At 38.2% G+C, this 5,507-nt stretch overlaps 1 protein-coding gene across 6 annotated transcripts in view; it reads left to right on the top strand.

Annotated features, from left to right (window-relative positions):
• The first annotated feature begins 3,770 nt into the window (after positions 1-3,770).
• The window catches only part of LOC106530789 (proton myo-inositol cotransporter), a 16,713-nt gene continuing 14,976 nt past the window's right edge, over positions 3,771-5,507 (top strand). For 4 of the 6 annotated variants that reach the window (XM_014026496.1, XM_014026497.1, XM_014026495.1 and 1 more), the window contains exon 1: positions 3,771-3,889. The gene's annotated coding sequence lies outside the window, so the exon portion shown is untranslated. The remainder of the gene's footprint in view (positions 3,890-5,507) is intronic. The other 2 variants (XM_014026499.1, XM_014026498.1) reach the window with 1 other exon arrangement.

The raw sequence follows: 5,507 nt of genomic DNA, 5'->3' as shown, positions 1-5,507 counted from the left end.
ACAATGGAGAAATCATAAAAAAACTATTAAAATAATATTAACACTGTTATTATTAATATTTTACAGTTTATACAATTTATCTCATGTTTTTAATAATGCCAGAAAAGCTGTTTGTTATAGATTTATTAACAGAAGATAAACAGGAAAACGTCTCATTTTACAACACAAGTCAGCAGATTTGATCTTATTTAGCTCAATGTGATCTGAGCAGAACATAATGTAACAGTTTAAAATTAAAATAATCTTATAAAATCCATGTAATCACTGTTATTTATTGAACTGGTTAGCAGATATTAGCTTGTGGAGCATATATACAGAGTTTAGCACTGTTGAATCATGTTACAATTTAACACAAACTATTAAATATTACTTTGTCCTCTGATTAATATTTAGACCTGCAGAGTGTAAAATAATATTATAAATGTAATTTTTTTTAGGTTTCTGTCAGAGGAACCTGACCTGTTGAGGCTCGCCCACTGAATACAAAAGCTATAGGGAGGAGATTTATGGTCCCACCAATATTTATGGGACCATAGGTGAGGCCCACGGTAGATTGGTGTAGACTATTGGTTCTTCAGAATGCGCACGAAACCCATCAGCAATAGCCTTAGAAGGCTGCGCTTACACTCATAGAAACTGGGGTTCAATGTTTAACCAACAATCTCTTTTTTTGTTGGGGGGGGGCCTGGGCAAAGATGGAAGGGGTGGGAGAGAGAGAAGGAAGGGGAGACCTGGAAGGATTGAGGAGACAGAGATCATAGATCTCTCTTTTTTTAGGTGGGCAAACCGGAGTACCTGGAGAAAACCCAAAGATGGGATGGGTGGGAGGGGTGAACAAGGGAAGGAGATAGGTGGTTTAGGAGAGGTGGAAGGTCTGAGCAGGGAAGGGGAGAGCGGGATGGGGGTATTTGAGGGGTGGGGTGGTTGCGGGGTTGTGGGTAAGTGGAACATGTTAAGTTAATTATTGTCAACTCAGAAGGTGATGGAAATCGAAAATTCTGGCAAATAACTTTCTTACTCTCCTGAAACGTTTTCCCACCGGTTGACACTGAATGTCTGTGGGTGTCACTGTGTTCTCCTCAACGTCAGATCCATGAAACAAAATTTCACTTGAWYTTGAATTTTGTGAACCATTCTTATTAACAATGGCCACTACAGGGAATATATGTGTCTGAGGTGTGTCATCAGTAGAATCATAATCTGAGTCAGGTTTCTCTGTGAGATTCTTTGATGACTCTTCTACCTGTACGTTTGTGTCTGATGTTTGTTCCAGTTGTTCATGCAGTTGGAGAGAATCGGATGGTTTTATGTCGACGTTCTGAATTGAACCTGAACCTGAATTTGTGGTCGTCTTGTTTTCAGAAGTTGAAGGGCAATTGAGTCGGTTGCTTAGAAAGCATTTTTCCATTATGCCACGAGCAGAGCGTACATAAGAGTTACTACTGTTACTTGCTGAAATCTTGATGGGTTTACAAACAGTTTGGTTTGTCACAAAGGTTATTAACGTGGCAATGATCTGGGCTAGTTAGACATGYTGAGAATGCAGCTTTTATTTAAAAAAAAACTAATTGTGTTGCATAGTTCACAGCTAGCTTCTTGTGAATGTTATTGTTGTCAAGKCTGGTCAAGATTTTTAACTCTTAAGCTAAGTTTTCCTGAGACCAGTAATGATTTGATGACAAATCAGTGGTGGAGAAAGTACTCAAACACAGTACTTAAGTAAAAGTACAGATAAACAGACAAGAATGTACTCTAGTAAAAGTAAAAGTACCACATTAACGTTTTACTTGAGTAAAAGTAAGTAAGTACTTGCTTTTACAAATACTTAAAGTATTAAAAGTAAAAGTACTTGCTTAATATATTCCCTAATGGTCTACAATATCATGAAGTGTGCCTGCTATATGTATATTTTAATACATCAATGCTGCAGATAATGCATAGTTTTGTGTTTACACTCCGTGACACTGTTCACACTTGGACTTGTGATTCTGTGCATCATCACATATTGTGACAACAGCTGCAGAAGATGTAAATTCACCACCAACCTCCTCTATCAAATCTCAACAAGTCATTTTTTGAACCAGTTAAATAAGGCCATGAATGGCACATTTCCTCCGTGGTGGAAACCATTGTGGACATGCTGATGCTCTGCTTCTTTATGAAGGAGGGTGTAATGGTACTTTCCTGCTTTGTTCAATGGACCAATTACAGCAATTCCCCCTCTCGCCACTGATTATTTTCTAACAAAAAATGAATCAAATAAACCACAAATAAAATAAAATAAAAATAAATCGACATGACATGAATGTACTTTGTAATTCAACGCATTACAGAAATGTAGTGGAGTATATAGTACAGATACTTAATGTAAAATGTAGTGGAGTAGAAAGTACAGATACTTAATGTAAAATGTAGTGGAGTAAAAGTCAAAAGTACCCACAATGAAATCTACTTAAGTAAAGTAAAGATATATGAAAAATGTAYTTAAGTACAGCAAGAAAGTACTTGTACTTAGTTACATCCCACCACTGGTTGTGATGACCATTTTTGGTTGACTCTAAAAGTTAAACTGAGAAGCCTAAAACTGTCAAACTTGAAGAAGCATTTTCAAATGAGAGGTAGTATGTCACACACAGCCAACAGTGAAGTTAATGTCTTTTAACGCTGAGTTCAAGATCAGAGATTTACAGATATACTGTATGTCTTGCACTGATTTCCTGAACAAAACTTTCAACGACATCAAGGACCACACCTACAGCACATACTGCTCCTGCCATCTGACAGAAAGTACACAAGTGGCAAAGCAAAGACAACATGAAAAAATAACTTCTACCCACAGAGGATGTTAAATCAATAGTCTCTTTCACAAGATACCTTAATCTGGGACTTGGACGCCTTCTTGCTGACTTGGTGTGATTTTTTTTTAATGGACCAAGATGACAAAGGGAGTCAAAGCCAACCCCTGATGCATTTTTGTGCCACAAAGCAAGGTTGGGTCCAAACAGTCAATGTGAAAAGGCAAGGCGAGCAATAATGTGATAACGTAATGGCATCTGGTCTTTGTGATTAGCCAGTCCTGGGATTAAAATAACAGATTTATTATTACTGAGAAGAAAATTTGTGATCATGCACTGCAGCTTTGTTTTTAGTTTTAAAAGTGAGGATCCTTAAACTGAGTTATTCGTCATGTTTTGTATGTCTGCTACATTTAATACATGTGCTCCATGTGCTCCATGTTGGAGGGGACATGGGAGATTTTTTTTTCTTTTGCGTTCCCTCGCAAAAGTAGTTTGTCACTGTTGTGCCTGCCGGTTTATTAGCAAACTCACATGTTCACCATTAGCGAGTTAGCCTACTGCTTTAATTCAGCTTCAGAATGAATATATCACACAGCCACACACGGAAGTATGTCATGTGCCGATATTTTAACACAGTACAGCCACGCAACATCAATTTCACGAACTTGTGGCGACACATCCTGTTTTGGTAACCGGATATTTCAAAATAAAAGTCTGATTTAATTCAGTTCATATACAAAACAATATTGCGTGGGAACGCAAAAGGAATAAATAATCCCCCGTGTCCCCTCGCGGGATTTCCGTACTTTAAATATGTTTTGGTTTCGATTAAAAAGCGGAAGTGTCTGTCTCAAATATGAAAAATGCATTAGAGAAACAATTCTCAAGTCTACAGAAATGTCAAACGCTGACATGCAGAAAAAATAAATCTTGCTGGGCGGGTGTTTTTTTTATTTTTTATTTTTTTTATCTTGCTGGGCGGGTGTACGTGTTCCTCCTTTGCCTTGTCTTGTCAGCCTATCATATGATCCTCGGTCTTCCTGTTTGTTGTAGCTAAGACACGCAGAGCGACTGAAGAGGGCTTTTCAGAGGTAGGCTACATCATTTAAGCATTTTACAAATAAATGACTTATGACGTTAGAACAAATCAAAGTAACTTAGTTTTCTTTGGGTCGACCAGAGGTATTCCTACACTCAGCTAACAGGGATCCTTGCAGTTTGATCAAACTTTCTTTTTAACTTTAACGAAAATAACATTTCTGAATGAAGTCAGACAGTGGGCTCTCACTCCGAACTAGAGGGTCTGTCTTATCAATTCATCTGTGCGTTTCTTGTGTGGGGTCCACTGAAGCACGAAGCGCTGTGAACGGACACTGACGGCGCTACGCGAGATTTTTGGCAGCCATCTTGTAAAGTGGGACGTACTGTTTATTTGTGGAAGAAGCGCATTATCAGCATTTTGCATGTGCAGCATGCTGTTTCGCTGTCCATAAGCGCCCAAAGTGTTATATAAATGAACATATGTCATGCATAATGTAAAGAAGACGAAAGTATCAAGTTTTTTAAAACATTGGAATAGCTATTTGTGTGCTTTTTGATGAATGTTTTTTATTGTTTTCTTTTTCTTAACGTGTTTTTTTTGTGTTGTGGACTATTTTTGTCTTAGATAATAATAAAGTAATTATATTTCTGATATATTCCAACCAACACCTGTCAACCCAACTCACAACTAGAGCTCTGATTCCATTAAAACAATTTATCGTAAATTTATGAACCAAAATATTATTCCCCCCCAGTAGTCTACATTGTCTGGAGCTCCAGCACTACGATAAATGAGACACCCGGAGCCATCATCACTCAGGTAAACAGTTTGGTCCAAGGGTTGCAAGGCGGTTCTTGCTGCAACATGACACCCCTGCATGAGCTGAAACTTTCCACAAAGTTAACAAATGAGTATTGTCACGAGCTGTTGTCGTCTGGTAGCTGTGTTAGCGATTTAACTGCTTAAATTTCTGATGTGGTTTCTCTAAATTTGTTGGTTTCTTCCTCGTTTCATTGGTTTGTTCTTTTCCGGTGTTACACCATGTTTTGTGACCATCATCACAAAATAACACCTGTCTGGTTGGACAGCTGGAACCTGTAGCACCATATAAAACATTATGCTGTTGAAGTTCTTATATATACAGTGGGGAGAACAAGTATTTGATACACTGTTGATTTTTCAGGTTTTCCCACTTGCAAAGCTTGTAGAAGACTGTAATTTTTATCATAGGTACTCTTCAACTGTGAGTGATGGAATCTAAAACAAAAATCCAGAAAAATACAATGTATGATTTTTAAATAATTAATTTCCATTTTATTGTGTGAAATAAGTATTTGATACACCAGAAAAATGAAACTTAATATTTGGTAAAGAAACCTTTGTTTGCTATCACAGAGATCAGACGTTTCCTGTAGTTGTTGACCAGGTTTGCACACACTGCAGCAGGGATTTTGGCCCACTCCTCCATACAGATCTCCTCCAGAGCCTTCAGGTTTCGGGGCTGTCGCTGGGCCACACGGACTTTAAGCTCCCTCCAAAGATTTTCTATTGGATTCAGGTCTGGAGACTGGCTAGGCCACTCCAGGACCTTAAGATGTTTCCTACGGAGCCACTCTTTAGTTGCCCTGGCTGTTTGTTTTGGGTCGTTATCATGCTGGAAGACCCAG

This window comes from Austrofundulus limnaeus, unplaced genomic scaffold, assembly GCF_001266775.1.
Source record: "Austrofundulus limnaeus strain Quisiro unplaced genomic scaffold, Austrofundulus_limnaeus-1.0 Scaffold558, whole genome shotgun sequence".
Lineage (NCBI taxonomy): Eukaryota > Metazoa > Chordata > Actinopteri > Cyprinodontiformes > Rivulidae > Austrofundulus > Austrofundulus limnaeus.
This window is presented reverse-complemented; position numbering and strand designations above follow the sequence as displayed.